This window comes from Bos indicus, chromosome 22 (assembly GCF_029378745.1).
Source record: "Bos indicus isolate NIAB-ARS_2022 breed Sahiwal x Tharparkar chromosome 22, NIAB-ARS_B.indTharparkar_mat_pri_1.0, whole genome shotgun sequence".
NCBI lineage: Eukaryota > Metazoa > Chordata > Mammalia > Artiodactyla > Bovidae > Bos > Bos indicus.
The window spans coordinates 2,724,448-2,744,975 of record NC_091781.1 but is presented as its reverse complement, the minus strand read 5'-3'; the positions used below and the strand labels follow the sequence as shown (position 1 = coordinate 2,744,975).

At 38.6% G+C, this 20,528-nt stretch overlaps 2 protein-coding genes across 8 annotated transcripts in view; one reads left to right on the top strand and one right to left on the bottom strand.

The window, feature by feature from the left end:
- ZCWPW2 (zinc finger CW-type and PWWP domain containing 2) overlaps window positions 1-16,673 on the bottom strand; it is a 146,402-nt gene extending 129,729 nt beyond the window's left edge. For all 4 annotated transcript variants that reach the window (XR_011563197.1, XM_019984074.2, XM_070777300.1 and 1 more), the window contains exon 1: window positions 16,597-16,673. The gene's annotated coding sequence lies outside the window, so the exon portion shown is untranslated. The remainder of the gene's footprint in view (window positions 1-16,596) is intronic.
- A 129-nt stretch (window positions 16,674-16,802) lies between these two features.
- AZI2 (5-azacytidine induced 2) overlaps window positions 16,803-20,528 on the top strand; it is a 40,994-nt gene continuing 37,268 nt past the window's right edge. The window contains exon 1 of one of the 4 annotated variants that reach the window (XR_002183344.2): window positions 16,803-17,204. The gene's annotated coding sequence lies outside the window, so the exon portion shown is untranslated. The remainder of the gene's footprint in view (window positions 17,205-20,528) is intronic. The other 3 variants (XM_019984801.2, XM_019984802.2, XM_019984800.2) reach the window with 3 other exon arrangements.

Genomic DNA, 20,528 nt, shown 5'->3' with positions numbered 1-20,528 from the left:
TTTTCTTGCCTAACTGCCCTGGTTAGAACCTGGACTATAATGTTAAAACTGGGAAGACTGAGCATCTTGCTTTGTTCCTTATTTCATCATAAAGTGTAGTGTTGTCTATGAGTTTTGTGCAGATGCCCTTTCTGATTGAGGAAGGCCCTTTCTGATTGAGGAAGGCCCTTTCTATTCCTAGTTTGTTGAAATTTGTTTTTAAATCAGGAAAATGTGTTCAGTTCAGTTGTTCAGTCTGTCTGACTCTTTGCGACCCCATGAGCTGCAGCATGCCAGGCCTCCCTGTCCATCACCAACTCCCGGAGTTCACTCAAACTCACGTCCATTGAGTCAGTGATGCCATCCAGCCATCTCATCCTCTGTCATCCCCTTTTCTCCCTGTCCCCAATCCCCCCCAGCATCAGAGTCTTTTCCAATGAGTCAACTCTTCGCATGAGGTGGCCAAAGTACTGGAGTTTCAGCTTTAGCATCAGTCCTTCCAAAGAACACCCAGTCAATCAGCAGATGAATGGATAAGAAAGCTGTGGTACATATACACAATGGAGTATTACTCAGCCATTAAAAAGAATACATTTGAAACAGTTCTAATGAGGTGGATGAAACTGGAGCCTATTATACAGAGTGAAGTAAGCCAGAAAGAAAAACACCAATACAGTAAACTAACGCATATATATGGAATTTAGAAAGATGGTAACAATAACCCTGTATACAAGACAGCAAAAGAGACACTGATGTATAGAATAGTTTTTTGGACTCTGTGGGAGAGGGAGAGGGTGAGATGTTTTGGGAGAATGGCATTGAAACTTGTATAATATCATATATGAAATGAGTCACCAGGCCAGGTTCGATGCACGACACTGGATGCTTGGGGCTGGTGCAGTGGGACGACCCAGAGAGATGGTATGGGGAGGGAGGAGGGAAGAGGGTTCAGGATGAGGAACACATGTATACCCGTGGCGGATTCATTTTGATATATGGCAAAACCGATACAATATTGTAAAGTTAAAAAATAAAATTAAATTAAATTAAAAACAAACAAACAAACAAAGAACACCCAGGACTGATCTTCTTTAGAATGGACTGGTTGGATCTCCTTGCAATCCAAGGGACTCTCAAGAGTCTTCTCCAACACCACAGTTCAAAAGCATTAATTCTTCAGTGCTCAGCCTTCTTCACAGTCCAACTCCCACATCCATACATGACTACTGGAAAAACCATAGCCTTGACTAGACAGACCTTTGTTGGCAAAGTAAGGTCTCTGCTCTTTAATATTCTAAGTTGGTCATAACTTTCCTTCCAAGGAGTAAGCGTCTTTTAATTTCATGGCTGCAATCACCACCTGCAGTGATTTTGGAGCCCAAAAAAGTTTTGTTAAATGCTTTTTCTGCATCTATTGGATGAGATGATTGGATGGCATCACCAACTCAATGGACATGGGTTTGGGCAGACTCCAGCAGTTGGTAATGGACAGGGAGGCCTGGTGTGCTGTAGCTCCCTCACAAAGAGTCAGACACGACTGAGCGACTGAACTGAACTGACTGACTGAGATGATCATGTGGTTGATCATCAGTATACTGATACGGTATACTATACTAATTAATTTTCAGATGTTAAACTAACTTTAAATTCCTGAGACAAATTTCGTTAATCATCATGTATGGCATTTTTTAATATGTTGCTGGACTTGGTTTGCTAGTGTTTTGTGAAGGATTTTTGTCTCTACATTTGTAAAAAATAACGTTCTATTCTTATCATGTCTGATTTTGGTATCAGAGTAGATGGATTTGATTTTAAATTCTGTGATTACAAACCTTAAAAGGATACTCAATACTTCTTTATAATTCTACCATAACAATTTAGGCGAAGTCCCTCAGTTGTGTCCAACTCTTTGTGACCCCATGGACTGTAGCCCACCAGGCTCCTCCATCCATGGAATTTTCTAGGCAAGAGTACTGGAGTGGGTTGCCATTTCCTTCTCCAGGGGATCTTCCTGACCCGGGGACTGAACCTGGGTCTCCCGCATTGCAGGCAGACACTTAAATGTCTGAGCCACCAGGGAATCCCTCTAATTCTACCATAGTTGCCTTTAAGTATACTTTCCTGTTCATCTAGACAATTTCTCTATTGAAAACATACTCTTCTGCCTCCCCACCTTAGCTAATGACCCTAATTAGGAAATATTTCCATGAATTCAATTATTGTTTTCATCTGGGATCAATCACAAGCACATAAACAAACATACACAAAGACTTAAGCTTAGCTCACAGGCTAGGTTAATGTGAAGATATATCAGAACAAACCTATTGTCTCCACATTTAAGCCTCTTGTGATGAAAATGGAATTGTTCATCTGCCTTAAATTATACTTCCCAAGCTATATTTTTCAATATTCTGGATAATGTGATCACAGTGTCAAGCTATCATGGAGTCTTCTGCTCTTATATGCAGAATATACTTGAAATATGTTTATCAAGTATTTTGTACAATTATAGAAACGGCATTAAAGACACAAATTTTAAAATAGTTTTGACTAATAAAAAATTACAGTGGACTAAATCTTACTAGTTGGTGATGGACAGGGAGGCCTGGCATGCTGCAGTCCATTGGGTCGCAAAGAGTCAGACACGACTGAGTGACTGAACTGAACTGAAACTTTACTAGTAATCTGGCTATTTAATGTTTGTGAGTCTTAACTTTAAATACTGAATGTCATAACCAATATATTGTTAGAATATATGTCTTGTTAATATGTTCATAAGATATGGTGAATAAGTTAAAGAGAAATAGGAAGATTAATAGATAAAATAAGAATACAATACAATACGAAGTTTTAAAATACTTCTTTACAATTTTAGGTATGATTTAACTGGTATTCTAATTACTTATGGCCATAATTAGTGTTACTAAATTTGAAATTATTATAAATATTGTTCTATAAGAACTGAATAGTCTCTATGTCCAAAACTATAACTTTTTTTTAAATTATTAAAATGAGACACCAATTATTTCAAAGTCTATAGTAGCAATAGCCTACTATTGTATAATGAACTGCAATAATTCATAACTAATTTTTAATATAAACTATTTTTGGTATGCCAAAAAGAAAATGTGACACATAAAAACGGCTCACAGCTTTTATCCTGACATGACTAAAGTAAAAGTTGCTGAATCCAGAAAGCAGAGAGCAGCACAAACATGTCAACAAAAGCATTTACTTGTAGTTTGACTAGATATATTATCGAAGAAAAAAAAATTTAAAGAGACAGTTTTCTTGTATTTTCAAACACTGAGCATTCTAGTAGGCAAATGAACTCTGAAAAATGAAATGGAAAAGTTGTAAAAAGATTTATATTGCAGTAAGAGTCTAAAAGATCTAGGGACTTCTCTGGTGGTCCAGTGGCTAAGACTCCACACTCCCAATGAACGGGACCTGGATTCAATCCCTGGTCAGGGTACTAGGTCCCACATGCCACAGCCAAACAGTGTGCATGCTACAACAAAAGGATCTTGCGTGCTGCAACAAAGACCAAAGATCCTGCGTGCCACAACTAAGACACAGCCAAGTCAAATAAAAAAGGAAATATTTTTTAAGAAAACATAGAGACTTAGAATATATTTGAAGTTGATACATTTAATTTTTTAAAATTATATTAAAGAGTGTAGGGAATCACTTTACCACTTGTGATGGTAACTTCCGCCATGAAATTAAAAGATGCTTGCTCCTTGGAAGAAAAGCTATGACCAACCTAGACAGTGTATTAAAAAGCAGAGACATCATTTTGACAACAAAGGTCCGTACAGTCAAAGCTGTGGTTTTTCCAGTAGTCATGTACGGATGTGAGAGGTGAACCATGAAGAAGGCTGAGTGCCAAAGAACTGATACTTTCAAACTGTGATGCTGGAGACTCTTCAGAGTCCCCTGGACAGCAAGGAGATCAAACCAGCCAATCCTAAAGGAAATCAACCCTGAATATTCATTGGAAGGACTGATGCTGAAGCTGAAGCTCCAATACTTTGGCTATCTGATGAGAAGACCTGACTCATTTAGAAAAGACCCTGATGCTGGGAAAGATTGATGGTAGGAAGAGAAAGGAACAACAGAGGTTGAGATGATTGGATGGCATCACCGATTCAATGGACTTGAATTTGAGCAAGCTGCAGGACACGGTGAAGGATGGGGTCGAAAAGAGTCAAGACATGAGTGAGTGACTGAACGGCAACAAGGAAGTCCCTGGTGGTCCTGGTTAGGACGTGGTGCTTTCACTGCCGTGGGCCCAAGTTTACAAAGATCCCACAAGCCATGGTGTGCGGCCAAAACACCAAAAAAAAAAAAAAAACCACAAACCAGTCCTACTTTTGATGACTGTTGTATTAAGTGAGATTGATGTATATATTTTAAAGTGTGAATTTTATATTTAGATATCCAAATAAAACATTACAAGATTAAAAGCAATATTATAAATGCATATGAAGCTGACTGAAACTACATTGTATCAGCTATAATTCATTTTGTTGCAAGTGACGGCTTAAGCCAAAAAATTAAAATTAAAAAGGAAAGAAAAAAGAAAAAACTATTGGTTTATATGTTAAAGAGAGAAGTATGTCAGATGACATGAGGCACAGCTAAATTCAGAACTAAATCAACACAGCAAAATCAGCAGCATTTCTTTACACCAACAATGAACTACCCAAAAAGGAAATCAAGAATACTATCTCATTTATAATAGCACCAAAAATAATAAAATACTTACAGATAAATCTAACCAAGTAGGTGAAAGATCGGTTAAATGAAAACTATAAACCCCTGATGCAGGGACTTCCCTGGTGGTCCAGTGGCTAAGACTCTGTGCTCCCAATGTAGTGGGCCCAGGCATGATCCCTGGTCAGGGAAGTAGATCCCGCATGACACAACTAAAAGATGCTGGGTGTTGAGATAAAGATCAAATATCCCAGTGCCACAACTAAAAACCAAAACAATTTATTTAAAAAAAAAATTAAAAAGCACTGGTGAAAAAAACTGAAGATGACACAAGTAAATGAAAAGATATTCAGTGTTCATGGATTGGAAGAATATTGTTAAAATGTCCATACTATGCAAAGTGAGCTACAGATTCAATGCAATTGCTATCAAATCCCTATAGTATTTTTCACAAACACAGGGAAAAAAACATAAAATTCCTATGGAACCACAAAAGATCCAAAATAGAGAAAGTAATCTTGAGAAAGAATAAGTTGAAGGCATCACAGTTTCTGATTTCAAAAATACAGTGTTACAAAGCTACAGTAACCAAAAGATTATGTTGTTTGATTGAAGAAATACATACAGACCAACTGAACTAAACAGAACAGAGAAATAAATCCACAAATATATGGTCAACTAATCTTCAACAAGGGCATCAAGAACAGATAATGAGGAAAGGACAATCTCTCCAATAAGTGAGGCTTGGAAACTCAATATCAATTATCTTACAAAATACACAGAAATTAACTCAAAATGGATTAAAGGCTTAAAATGTAACACCTGATACTAGATGGAAACAGGGGGAAAGCTTCATGACACTGGTCTTGGGAATGATTTCATGGATATGATACCAAAAACACAGGCAATAAAAGCAAAAACAGACAAGTAGAAATGCATCAAACTAAAAGGCTCTGCATAGCAAAGGAAACAGCAGAGTGAAAAGGCAACCTGAAGAAGAGAAAATATTCATAAACCATATCTGATAAGGGGTTAATATCCAAAATATCTTAGGAATTCCTACAACTCAAAAGGAAAAAACCAAATAATCCAATCAAGAAATGGGCAAAGGACCAGATAGACATTTTTTCAAAGAAGACATACAAACAGCCAGCAAGAGTATGAAAAAATGCTCAATGTCATTAACCATCAGGGAAATGCAAATCAAGCATTGACAAGGATGGAGGATAAGGTTATCCTTGCACACTGTCAGTGGACATGTACATTGGTCTAGCCATTGTGGAAAACATTATGAAGGTTCTTCAAAAACTTAAACATAGAATTATGATATGATCCAACAATCCCACTTCTAGATAAATATCCAAAGGAAATAAAAACATTGAGGTATCTGCACTCCCATGTTCATCTCAGCATTAGTCACAATAACCAAGAAATAGAAAACAACCTAGGTGTCTATTGACTGATGAATTGATGAAGAAATAGTGATATACACATATATACATACATATAAAAATTATCATTCAGCCTTAAAAAAAAAAAAGGAAGTCTTGTCCTATGTGACAACATAGGTGAACCCAGAAGGGCACTGGGCTGAACGAAATAAGTAAGGTATAGAAAGAAAAATACCACATGATCTTGCTTAGTCTGAAAAAAGTCAAACTCAGAAGCACAGAGAATTGTGGTTACCAGAGGTGGGGGTGGGGAGAGGAAACGTGGTTCTGTTCCTCAAAGGGCACAAAGTTTCAGTTATGCAAGATGACTAAGTTCTAGACCTATAGTACAGGGTGGTGACTACAGTTAATAACGCTGCTGCAGAAATCTGATAAGACAGTAAACCTTTTTCTAAAAAAACAAAGATAGAAGCACTGTTTGCAATCTCCAAATACCAGATAGAAGCTAAATATTTTTTTTTTATTTACAGAGGATTCTTTTTGTCTTTTTAATCCTCCTTATTTTAATTTTACTTTTATTACAGTTGATTTACAATATTAGTTTCAGGTGTACAACATAGATTTAATATTTTTATATACTCCACTTCGAGTTATTATAAAATATTGGCTATATTCCCAGTGCTATGCAATATATCCTTGCAGCTTATTTATTTTATAAGTAGCAGTTTGTACGTGTTAATCTAATATGCCTATCTTGCTCCTCCCCAATCCTTCTCCCCACTGGTAACCACCAGTTTGTTCTCTGTATCTGTGAGTTTGCTTCTGTTTTGTTATAGTAATTCATTTGTTTTATTTTTATAGATTCTGCATATAAATGATAATATAAAATATTTGTCTTTTAAGAGAGTAAATCTTAAGTGTTCTTACCACACACGTACAGCAAGTATGGGAGATGATGGACATGTTGATAAATGTGACTGTAGTAATCATTTCACAATGTACTAATATACGTATATCAAAAACATCTTGTTATACATTTTAAATACAAACAATTCTTATAAAAACAAATAAATTCAGGAGTAACTGATTTCATCAGGATGTGTCTCCCCTTAGTCTCTCTACTTTGCCTGCTTCTGCATTAGGTGAAGCCTTAGGTTCCATGTGAAGGAAGATGGCAGCCAGTACAGGGCCACTGAGAGCATGTGTGTCTCCCCCAGAGGTCCACAAAAGCCTCCCAGCATCACACTGATTCCAAGTGGGCATGTGTCTCTCCCAGCGTCAGTGACCACAGCTGGTGAATATCATGTGCTAATTTTTAGGCAGAGGTCACGTGCGTACTACTGGAGCAAGGGGTAGACACCGCTCCAGACAAAATACAGTAGAGGAAGAGGACTTGAAGAGGTAAACTGGGTAGGAGACAAAACAGTAGGTATCCATGCGCTATTTGAAAACACTCATACCAGAGACAAAAACTGGAAGAAAATATAGAAAATAACAATCTTATGGTAAGAAGAATATTAACTGTTTTTTCCTCTATCTTCCAAACATTTTTAATGGAAGTTTTAAAATTATAGTTTCATATAACTATACAGGTCACTCTTCATTACTTACAGATACCATATTTGCAATTCTGTCTACTCATTATAAATCATTTGTAACCTCTGATATCAATATTTGCTGGGCTTTTGCAAGGTAACACTGACTTCTTGCTTCAGCTCTCATACTGTAAACAAGTATTCATTGTGGTCTATTCAGGGCTAACATAAATGTAAAAGGACAAAATTAACATTTAAAAGTTATTTCTCAGTATCTATTCTTGAGATAAACATTTTTTAAAAAAACATACTTGGTATCAGATTGACATATATCAAAATGGTGACTAACTACAGAAAACTTTGAATAATACTAATTTATCAGGTTTAACACTATTTTTCTGTATATTCTGTTCATAATAGTCTTTCAGTTAAAATCAGTTATTGAAAACTCTGAACTTTTAAAATATGAAAACAAGTTTCCAAATAAACCACTAAACAGTATAAATTTTCAATAAAAATGATTTCAATCTGCATTGTCTCTTTATTTACACACTTGTGTACCTAAATCTTTGCTAAGTTGTAACTTCTTGTTGCAAAGATTACATTGTAAAAATGTTTTATAGACTTGTAAATTTTAGAACTGTAAAGATGTATCAGGAAATATGCCCAAAATGGCTAATTTTATTTCATTTTAAATATTAATTTTTTGGTCCCACTATGGTCATGTGGGATCTTAGTTCCCTGACCTGGGATCAAACCCATGCCTCTGGCAGTGAACGTGTGGAGTCCCAAACACCGGACTACCAGGGAATTCCCAATAATAGCTAATTTTAGAGTAATCTTAGAAAATGAAGATAATAAAGAGTTCAGTAATTTTAATCCTTAGGAATGTAATTATAATGTATGTAAGAAGTGTCAAGCAATATTCCCTTTAACCTACAAAAAAATATTCCTTTGGGGAAAAAATCTGGTTTTATTTAAATATAGCAATATGGACAATACTTCAGCTGTGTATTAATTTGTTCCTTCACTCATTTTTTTTTAAACCAGATATTTACTGTGTACATGTCATGTGTTGCACAAAAGTTCTAGATGCTAGGGAAACACCAGTGAATCAACACAGATACAGCATACGTGAGTTAACATTCCAGTAAGAGGGGACACAGGCAGTATATAAAAGCAAACCAATAAATAAATGTCAGATAATGATAAGTGCTAAAGAGCAACATAGGATGATATGATAGCGATATACATTATGTTGGAGGAGGTAATTTCTTGGAGGAAATTACACAGTCATGCATATAGATAACGCTACAAATTCAGACTCCAGTCTCAGATGAGCCCTCAGTACACCTTTAAGGCTATCCATTTTATGTATTATCTCTTTCCTCTTGCAATTCTTTAGTGATTATTCTAAACTTTTCTCAATCTCAGACCAACCTCTTCATTCTCAAAAGATAAACTTTCCTCTTACTTCATAAGGATTATCTTTGCCATTTCTCACCTGAATACCTAAAAAGCTTATCCGAACTGCTCTCTTACTTCCTTGCTGCCATTTCAGACCTCAATTCTATTTTCTTCTAAAATACTTCTTGAGGATTTGCTATGAGCCAGTCATAATGCTAAAGGAAAAACAAGATTCTTCTCCTTAAGTAACATTAAGTACTATCATGAAACCAACACAGAATGATTTGGAAGCATACAGGGCACACCTAAGACTTCCAGGATACTGCCAAGAGGTGATTTTTAAGCCAACCTGAAAAATTACTAAGTAGAGTCAGGCCACTGTTATGTGCCCCTAGGAGTCTCTACTCTACTCCATGCCGCTTAACACACTCCACTTAACACTTAAATGAAGTGCTCTACAAGACAAGGAAAATCCTGTGGCAAGTCATTTTATCTTGTTAACCACTGTATCCCTAGCATTTAATGAAATACTTACCAAAGAGAAGCACTGAAAGAATATTTATATTATACAATAAAGAAAATAGTATGAACTTTAAAGTTAGGTCTGTCCTTGACAGTACTGATATTCAAATTATTTAAAAACTAGGATGGCTGTGTGTATCAGCTGAATGTCATTTGCAGCTCTGGATTTAAATTCTGACTCCATTTTATATGAGATTTTAAAATTAAGGCAAGTCAGTTAAATAATTTGACTATCATTTTATCATTTGTACATGCTGATAATAATAATACTGAATTCATAGGATGGTTTTAATGATGAAATGAAACAGCATATGAAAAAACGCATTTCAGAGTTAGTACATTAAATATAATAAATGTTTGACTTTCTTTCTAGACTGCTTTTAAATCAGTAATATTTATAGTTAGATAAGAAAATTAAAATACACAGAAACCAATGCAGAATGAGAGCACTCTATTGTCTTTCATTCATGATTTTTCTCAAGCACTCAACTTAATAAACGATTGTTTAGTTTGTATACAGATTTTAAAATGCCAGGCTTCCCTCATGGCTCAGTTGGTAAAGAATCTGCCTGCAATGCAGGAGACCAGGGTTCGATTCCTGGGTCAGGAAGATCCCCTGGAGAAGGAAATGGCAACCCACTCCAGTATTCTTGCCTGGAGAATTCCATGGACAGAGGAGCCAGCAGGCTAGGGTCCATGGAGTCACAAGAGTCAGACACACCTTAGTGACTAAACCACCACCAGACTTTAAAATGCATTTAATCTTAATCTTCTCTCCAATGTAAACTGGAATTTACAGGAATTCCAATTGGAATTCTCCAGGCCAGAAAACTGGAGTGGGTAGCCTTTTCCTTCTCCAGGGGTCTTCCCAACCCAGGGATAGAACCCAGGTCTCCCACATTGCAGGTGGATTCTGTACCAGCAGAGCCACCAGGGCAGTCCAGGGTTCTAGCGAGTAACTATATAAATAATGTTTCAAAAGTCACTATGCAAATACTAAGAAATACATCAATAAAGAGTTTTTAAGTGAGAATGTGGAGTTAAATTTAAATTGCATAATGCAAAACTAAGAATATGCTTCTACACATATCACATCTAAAATTGCAAAGTAAGCATGAAACACTGAGAACAGAAATAAGTTGAAATTATTCTGGAAAGAAACACACAAACGTTTTCACCATTTTCTCTAATTTTCTTTTCAATTTCTTTGGAGAGGGTCCTCTCCTTCTTTGTCCTGAGAGGAAAGCCTGGACAGATTGTCTTTCTGCATGATGAAACAAGAAGTGTAAGGAAGCATAGAAGCTTCACGAAAGACTTCCGAAAATGTTATATTCATCCTCCGTCTTTCATTTAGGACCTTCAGAGCCTCATCACGATCTTTCAGGGAGGAGTGATTCCTATTTCCACTGTGGTCTCTTGTCCAGTATATTCTGTGCTAAAGCTTCCTGGGCTCCACTTCAATTCATGACAGATTCAAACCAAGTTTCTCAGAATATGTGTTGAAATTCTTTGTCCTTGGATGTCTCCCCAACTCTTTCTGTTATGTATGTAGTTTTTACTCTTTAATTCTAATCTTAATGGAAGGAAAAGATATAAATAAGTCAATCTATAATTTCAAATGGTATTCAACAATTTGCTTCCTTAACAATATATTCTGAACATTTCCCCGTATAATTACATGTCTACACTATTTAAGCATAGGCATGATTTTAGTGTTGAAGTTACAATTACACTTTATTTACGAATGCAGACAATTCTAATGAAATTCAAAGTAAAGATCACAGTATTCAATATTGGAGTCACTAGACAATGATTTTTAAATATTTTATTAGCGACTGATTTAGAAAACTTTACCTGTTTTTTGTTTTGTTGCCTATGTTTTTGGTGTCACATCCAAGAAACTGCCAAATCTAGTATCATGAAGCTCTTCCCTATTTTTCTTCTAAGAGTGTTATAGTTTTAGCTGTTAAATTTAGGCCTTTAATCCATTTTCATTTAATTTTTATGGTTTCAGATAGGGTCCAACTTCATTGGAGGGTCTTAGCATATCTGTTGGGAATCAGTTGGCCATATATGTGAGGATTTTTTGTGCCCTTTATTCTATTCCATAGGGCTAAATGTATGTCTTGATGCCAGTACCATAATGTTTTAATTCCACAGCTTTGTAATATATTTTGAGGTCAGCAAATAGCTTTGTTCTTTCTCAAGATTGTTTTGGCTATTCAGGGTCCCTTAGGATTCCATATTAAGAGGAATATTTTCCATTTTGGTTTTATTTCTGATAATAGCCATCCTAATAAGTGTGATACTAATAATTTTATTCCAAATGTCTATTTCCTTAATGTATTTTTTTATAGCTAGTGAGGGGAGCATGTTAAATGGAAGCATCTTCCAGTATTGGGGGCGTGTCTCCTAGTTCTGTCCAGTTTTGCTTTGTATGTTCTGAGGCTGATATCCATTATCTGAAGATACAAGTTCCTCTTTTAAATGTGATATCATTTTAGGACAAGTAAAAAGTAGAACCATAATTCTCAAACTAATGTTGAAGAATTTTTCTGAAGTTCCCATCTAAGAATTTTTTAATTTACAAAAATGTCAAATGATGATCTAAGAAAGTAAACATTCTAAAATTATAATCAGGGTCAACTGAATGAAAACTTTATAAAGGAGTAAAGATATCCAATTTCAATGTCTGAGCTGGCAGTGCTTATAGAAGTTGGTGGTAAAAAGGCTGAGCTGGATTACAAATGGACTTTTAAAACATGCAAAGGAGTCATTTCAGGAGTTTAAGAGGAGAAAAGTAACGATAAGATTTACATTTTTAAAAGATCATTTAGCTATCCTGTAAAGAATGACCTGGAAGCTAAAAAGAAAGAAAGAATTAGAAGAAACTATTATAATAGACAGATGGGAAACCGTGGCACAGTAGAGACTATGAAACAGATCCAAAAGATGAGCTAACAGGTAAAATATACAAAATCAGTTGAACAGACTGACTATAGGATGAGAGGGAAGGAGCTATAAAAGTCAAAGGGAATGACATAAAAAGACTCTCAAGAGAAAGAACATAAGTGAATGAAAAAAAAACATCATTTTGTTTTTGGACTTTTAATAATCAACTGACTAGTCATAGACAATTGAAAAATCTACAGTAGGAAACTGTGATCTTAATTCTGCAACTATTAAAAAATCAATGATTTCACTTTTATATCATGGATTGTGAAATGGGTTTGGAAATTTTCCCTCTCTTTTGCTACATAATGTTTGAAAAATAGATTATGAAAAATCTATCTTTCTATAGATCTTACTGAAGCTTAATGTCATCCTTTCTCTGTTATTTGGTAGTTTTATAAAAATGTCTTTCTTCTGAAAAACTCACTTAATCTTCCTGATTTTCATAGTGTATACGTGCAAGTCACAAAACAGAATTATTTCTTCCTCTCTTCCCATTTTATATAGGGGAAAGAAGATTATTTTCTTCATAGACACTTACAAAAACTGTCATGACAAAACTGAACAGGAGAGAATTTCTTATCATGTTAAATTTCTCATAGATCTTGTCTATGTGACTGATTTCTCTGTGATAAATTAAAAAGCTACTTTGCCTGTTTCATCTCAGTGCCTAAAACAATGACACACAGCACGCTCTGAATAAATATTTGTTAAGTATTGAATGGGCTTCCCTGGTGGCTCAGATGATAAAGAACTTGCCTCCAAAACTTTGCCTGCAATGCAGAAGACCAGGTTCAATCCCTGGGTTAGGAAGATCCCCTGGAGAAGGAAACGGCTACTCACTCCAGTGTTCCTGCATGGAGAATTCCATGGACAGAGGAGCCTGGAGGGCTATAGTCCATGGGGTCACAAAGAGTCGGACATGACTGAGCGACTAACACCAAGTATTGAATAAACTAATGAATTCATATCTCAGATAGTAAGAGTCTAAGTCTCAAGCTTCAGAGAACGGTTGCTTTTACTTCATTGTAAGTACAGAATTCCCCCTACTGGATCTTTTTCCCTCCTTTGTACAATCCACCAAGCCCATCCTGGGGCCTCTGCTGCTGTTCTTCTGTTAGGCAGCTCCTCTCGTATTTCTTCTCCCTACTCCTTACATCAAAGACTTCCTACGATTATTAAATTTTTCTTCACCTACATATGTTTCAAAGAAAAAGTCATTGCATTTATAATTATGACATTCATGTTTTGTTTTTTTTTAAATGAAAGCTGTCAGAAGCTAATTCCTCCTGACTATAAAGCACTTCAGGTTAAAAAGTTATTATGAAGTACACACTGTCTGTTCAGGACAAGGCTAGCTGCTAGAGACAGAAGGATATATCTTTTTTTGTAAATGGAATGTAACTGCCATAATAATTTGATATCTACTATCAACCCATTCATTTGAACAGCACATGAACAAGATCTCCTTCTACAGTTAGGAAATTGATCTTGTTCCTTTTCTCCTTGAACTCATATTTCTGTATCACTTCCCCAAAATAAGCTTATCCCAACACATTTCAGTGTTTGCAAATACTTTGGTCATATTTCCCTACATAAAACAGTATATTTAAAAATTCCTGAGAACATAAATTTAAGAACTGTCATCAGTATTGTTATATTACTTACTAGAGCAGTACTTATCAAATGAGAAACAGTTCTAATTATGATCATTATAAAATATCCTAAGTCAGCTTGTATTGGAAATGCATCTCATTTAGAATTGGATAGCTCCTCCTCCCTCCAATGAAGTCATTCATTTCAGAATCATATTATTTGTTGCTAAATAGAAACAGGGTTCAAGCTGATCCTAGTCTTACATTTTGTATTCTTTCATTCCAAATATTTAGGAAAAGAAGGATTCCTGGTTATATCAATAATCACTCTTCTGAACTACTAAACTATGGACCAAAAATCACATAGGAGTATGCCATAAAATTATTCTAAATCAGCAGACAACTGTGTCCTTCTGTAACATTTTTGAAAACCACTGGAAATTACTATTCTTAGGAAACAATTAGCTATCCAGTTATTAGAATCATTTACTTCCTAAACAGATTTAGGTCAGATTAAAGGTACTACTTTAATTATAGAGTGGGAGAGAGACAGTTACCGAAGAGGAAAGGGGAGAAGTGTCCGAGTTCACGCACAGTGGGAGGCAGATCAATTTTCAGGAAGAAACATGCAATTTAACAACCTGAAAATTAATACACTTAAAGCTATCATTTGGACTTCCCTGGTGGCTCAGACGGTAAAGAATCTACCTGCAATGCGGGAGACTTGGGTTCAATCCCTGGGTTGAGGAAGATCCCCTGGAGGAGGGCGTGGCAACCCACTCCAGTATTCTTGCCTGGAGAATCCCCATGGACAGAGGAGCCTGGTGGGCTACAGTCTATGGGGTCACAAAGAGTCAGACATGACTGAGTGACTAGGCATGTAACCCCCTGGAAAGCCGTCATGTATCTTACAAGGTTAAGGGTCTGGGTTACATGATGCCCAGTCTGAGGACTGCTGTTTCAGGGATACACACAATCTCAGATACACACAGTGTAACAGAAGTTATGAACTTTGATTCTGAGGGGAGGTCTGGGGTCGGGGGTGGGGGCGCGGCGCAGGGTGAGTGACGAGGTATGGGAAGAAAGAGGGAAAACAGACTATGTAGGTCCAGACACCAGATTTTTCATTTTTGGTAGTATCTTTGAACCTGCTTTGTTATCTCTGCCACTGAAACCATTCCCTTACCCTAAAGCTCTAGACGTGAACATGTGATGGATGTGAGGGATGGGAAGAAAAATGGTTTTAAGACAATACTGATGAAATGACACTGAAGCTGATACATGAAGAGACACTGCAATTTCAACTTATAGGTTCTGACATCTTAATTCCATGCTGCTAACACTGAAGAGCCACACATACACAGTAGTCACAAAACACAGGGCAGAGACACAGTAAACACGATCCCTAGGATGGTATGATTTTAATAATACAGAAGTTAAATCACTAACCCAAAATACCCTTTATATATTTTTCTTAAAAGACATACTCTCTTTCCTCTAACAGTATCTACTTCTCACAGCTTAGATATATATATACCTCCCATTAAGAAAGAACAAAACACAACAGCACTATTTTTTTTTTTTTTTTACTGTTTTAACATATTGCCTAATTAAACAAAAGATTTGAAGCAGCTCTAAAGATGCAAGATTGTTTAAAAACGAGAGGAGCGGGCTGAGCCCCAGTCAGGAGTTGTGCCAAAGACCGTATTCTTTGTTCAGATATGGCTCTGAAATCCATTCTACGCCCAGGGCAAAGGAAACCTCGCTGAAGCCAGTCCTCACTCTGGGGCTTTCCAGGGCAACTCCTGATGGAGAACATCATGACCTTGGCGAGATAACAGGAAGAGGTGGGGAAAGCTGGGGGAGAATCTCTTGGGATACCTGTTTTTATTTACCACAGCCTGTAAACAAGACCTTTGAAAAGGTGTCTTGTGTCAAGAGTGCTGAACTCAGTTCAAAATGGCCATTTTGTAACAAGTATATGTTTATAAACGCTTCGGAGGTAGTGTTTCCTAGGTATTCATCAAGATTCCCTGCAGAAGGAAAGGGTGACCCGCTCCAATATTCTTGCCTGGAAAATTCCACGGACAGAGGAGTCTGGTGAGCTACCGTCCGTGGGGTCGCAAAGACTCGGACACGACTAAGCGACGGAGCACATGTGTCCATGTTCTACAAACAACCCTAGCACAGCAGGCTACATCCCGAAGTTAACAGCTTCCTCACAGTTAATATGAGCCGCGTTCCCAACAGTTAGGGTATCCGGAGCAACGCCCCGAAACCCGGCGGGGTGTTAAAGCCTCCTCAACAGGAGTGCACTGCTACAGGTTACTCGTTCCCGGCCAGGGCGAGGCGAGCGCCCGAAACCCCAAATAGCGTCACCCTACGGAGCCACCACACGACACGACGCTCGGGGACCCCCAAGCGGACGCTCAAGGAAACACACGACGCAGAAGGCGGCCTACGGCTCAACCGCGGTCGCGGCAGCTAGAGTCTTACCCCACAGCGCCTCCGCTTCCCGCGTCGCCGCGCCCCGCCCACCCCGCCGCAGAGGCTCACGGGACGCGCGGCCGCGACGGCCCCGCCCACTTAGCCGCGGACGCTCACGGGACACGTAGTACACCGCCCCCTCCGACCCCGCCCCGGCACCGGCTTAGCGAACGCCCTCGGTGCTCCCTCGGGCCTGACTTCCGGTTTGCCCGCTCGGCCCTGGCTCTGAGCTGCGGACAGCCGGAGGCCGCGTTTCCGGCGCGCGCCGCCCGCCCTCCCGCCGGCCCTTTTGCGGCGTTTCCCCTGCGCGGCGCGCCGCAGGGGCGGACGCTGACGAGGCCGGGTAACAGGTCTTCTTCGGCCTCGGCTCGGCCCACGTTCCAGAGCCTCCGGGCCGCAGCCCACTAGCCGGCCGCGCCGGCCCCGGCACCGCCGAGGCAGGAGAAATGGGAGTCCCTCCGCGGCGTTCCCGGAGCAGCTGCATTCGTCAGGGAAGCGGCTGTGTCTTCGAGGAAACCGGAAGCCCGCGGTGACCCCTGGCGACACGGTTTGTTTTCGGTCCGTTTCCAAACACTGGGGAATCGAAACTGGGCGGCCCCACGGAGCCTGTGTTCTGGGTGAGTGAGCCGCTTTGGTCCGGCAGAGGGTGCGGATGGTGGGACCACCCTCCGCTGTCGGCGCCGGTGTAAAGAGACGCGTCGTTTCTCCAAACCTTGGCGGGGGTACCCAGCCGCTGGGCATCTCGGGTGCCCACCAGGGGTGCCCAGCTGGCATCCCGAGTCTCATCCCCTCGCGTGAGCCGGGCCGGGCCCGCTTGGTTCTCGCCTCTCCCGAGTGTTTGTCTTCTGCCGGTTCTCTGCTGTACAGGGGCCCCTTCAGTTTTATGTCATCCAGTGAGACCGCACTTAAATTGGAAACCGAAGAGAGGCTTGGATGGTCTTGCCTTGGGCGATGTACATTTCATTACTCAGGACTAAGAGTCCGTAGTCGTTGGTTCTCCAGTGTCTGACCTATGTACCCAGGATGGTTTTCCATCATTTGTTGAGTGACTGCCACATGCCAGATAGACTGAGTCCCTCATCCCTACCAACAGGGAACTCAGATAGATACTCGGAAGTGAAAGAGAATACAGAAACTGAATTACAGATGAAAACTGATTGGTCCATCCTGTGTTAGAGATACTCTGAGATTATCAAAGTCAGTGACCTACTAGGATTGAAATTGATCCATGCCTCTTAAACCTAAAAGACGTTTGCTTTTTTTATGTTTTGGAGTTTTAAATTGGCTTGAACAAGATCTCAAGGCATGGTTTACGTTCCATTTCTCTAGAGTTGTCATATCTAATTCACCAACCTGTGGGGGAATGGTGCATTCTTCCCCGGTTTGTTAAATTTTAATGCGATGTTGTTTGTAAAATGGGAAGTTGTAAACAAAGGTAAGGTTTTAATGTTAAAGAGATATAGTGAAATGGGAAATGCACTGGATTAAGTAAGAACATTAACTCAAAATCTGAGTGCTGAATTTTCTACTCACTTGACACTGGGTAGGAAACCAAATCTCTCCATTTTCCCTATCTCTGAAATGGGAATAATGCTTCCTCTCCAAGGCATCAAAGCAGTTTCCTGGAGTTCGCTGGCTGTAGAAGTCAGCTAGCAGTTTTTCATTACTGGCTTCCACTGTTTAAATCGTTCCATCTGTTATATAAGGAAATTCTTACTCACCTGGTAGGTCTTATGCAGATTTAAAAAATTGTTATGGAAAGCAAATGAGCTAGGTCCCCTAAAAGTCAAAGCACACTGCCTGACATGCCAAAACAGAATGTTGTCATGATTATTAAATAAAATGATGTTATGAAGTACTTCATAATCCTTGAAGTAATGAAATCAGTGAAACAATGTTTTTTCTTTCTTTTGGTACATGTATTCTGGATTAAAATACAGTTGTCTTATCACTATGAGAGCATATGCTCAGTTGCATTGAGATGTATTGTACTTTATGAAAGGAAAGAGAAGAAGTAGACTGCCTTTCACTCCTATGCTAACCCAGAAAGAATCTTATGATTCCTTGGCCATACAAACTGATTTCTGAACTAAAGCAGTTATAAAAATGATAATGGGGTTTTTCCTACTGTGTATCTGATGTCGAGAACGTTTTTGGGCTTTCACTGGGTTGTAGGGTCTTTTTGAGTGGTGAGGTACATAGATTAAGTGGTGGTGATTGTTTAGTCGCTCAGTTGCGTCTGACTCTTTGCGACCCCATAGACTGCAGCAGGCCAGGCTTCCCTGTCCTTCACCATCTCCCGGAGCTTGCTCAAACTCATGTCCATTGAGTCAGTGATGCCATCCAATCATCTCATCCTCTGAGATTGAGTGATAGTATCTTGAAAAAGGCACTCGATGATCCCTTCTTTATAAGCTAGTTAGACCATTCCTTCCCTTAATTCTTTCATTAAAAATAGAAAAAGAAGTAAGTGTTGGTTTTCCTCTGTAAGACTTAATCCTTGTTCTGTAGTATATTGACTGATCTTATGAGCTGATTTTATGAAGTAGGGATAGTCTGGCTTTTGAGGATTAGAAAGATGATGAAAATTCTAGGTAACATTCACTTCAGGAGGCAATTTGAAGTTGAGGAAAGAGCCTATTAAATAGGCCTTGACTCAAACCCTAGCTCTGTTATACTGCCAGGTGATTATAGACAAATTTACCTCACTTCTTTAAGGCTCTGTGTGCTCATTTGTGTGATAATACCTTTTCAGTCAAGTTTGGTGATGACATGACATATTATGTGTAGTATCTCTTTTACTCAATTCATAGTAAAACTGAATTCTGTTTTAGGTTGCCACACCATGTTTGCATTAACACTTTGTTTTCACAATATAGAAAGGCAGCATCTGAGTGATATTTTTCAACCCTGGCATTTTCCCACAAATAGTGGGAAAAATTAGATCTGGATAGGTAAACTAATCAATAATCAAGGTGCCAGATCTTAGAGTCTGGGCTTCTGAATCTCAGGCCAGTGTTTTTACTACCACTGAGTTCTGCCTTGTCCAGATTCTTATTGGGAAAATAAGAATCCATTTTGTGTTGCCTCTCAGAGTGTGGTATTAAGAGCACACATTTGGAAGATGGCTTATTTGGGTTCACATTTGACCTTCGCTGCTGATTCTTTATGTAGGTATAAGTAAGGTATTTAATTTTTCTAAGATTTGTTTATGTATTAGAATGATAGTACCTACTTGAGAAATAGGAAAATGCATACACAGAAGAAACAGTCCTCTGTCCTAATATTATTCGACCCCACTAGGGATTGCAATCCAAGAGACAGTCTTTCAGAAAGCTCTGAGAGGTCAAAGTATAGTTCTATGTTTTTGAGACAGAAGATTATACGTCAGATGACATATTACTGACAGTTCACACAGTCCAGATCTAAATGTACAAAGTGAATAAGTGGTCACGGGTCATTGTGCCCTTTTACAAGATTAAGAAGGAAGTTATTTCCTAAGGAGTTCTGGTTAATGCAAATGCACAGCACACATTAAAGGAAGGGAGGAGGCTCAAAAGGGTAGAAAAAATTTTTATGTTTAAATTTTTCTCGTCTTGTCATAAAATATGAATGTTATTTCATCAGTTTCCCCCCGCTTGATCATTAATTTTTTGATAGCATTTGGTGATCAAATATTTGGTTCCCTGGTGCCAGGGCGGGTGCTTACATGCCCTAGGTCCATCATGTCCTTTGGCGTTGGGTCTTAATAGCTCATTTTAGGGCGTTGTACCAGTAAGGTGTCTGGCAAGAACTAATGGTCAGTTCCAGTGTCTGATAGGACTTTTTGCAGGTGCATTGTGCATGTTCATTAATCTATAGAAAACTGTCGATGTGATCAAACTGACAATAGAAGAACTTTCCTGGCAGTCCAGTGGTTAGTACACTAGTTTCCACTGCAG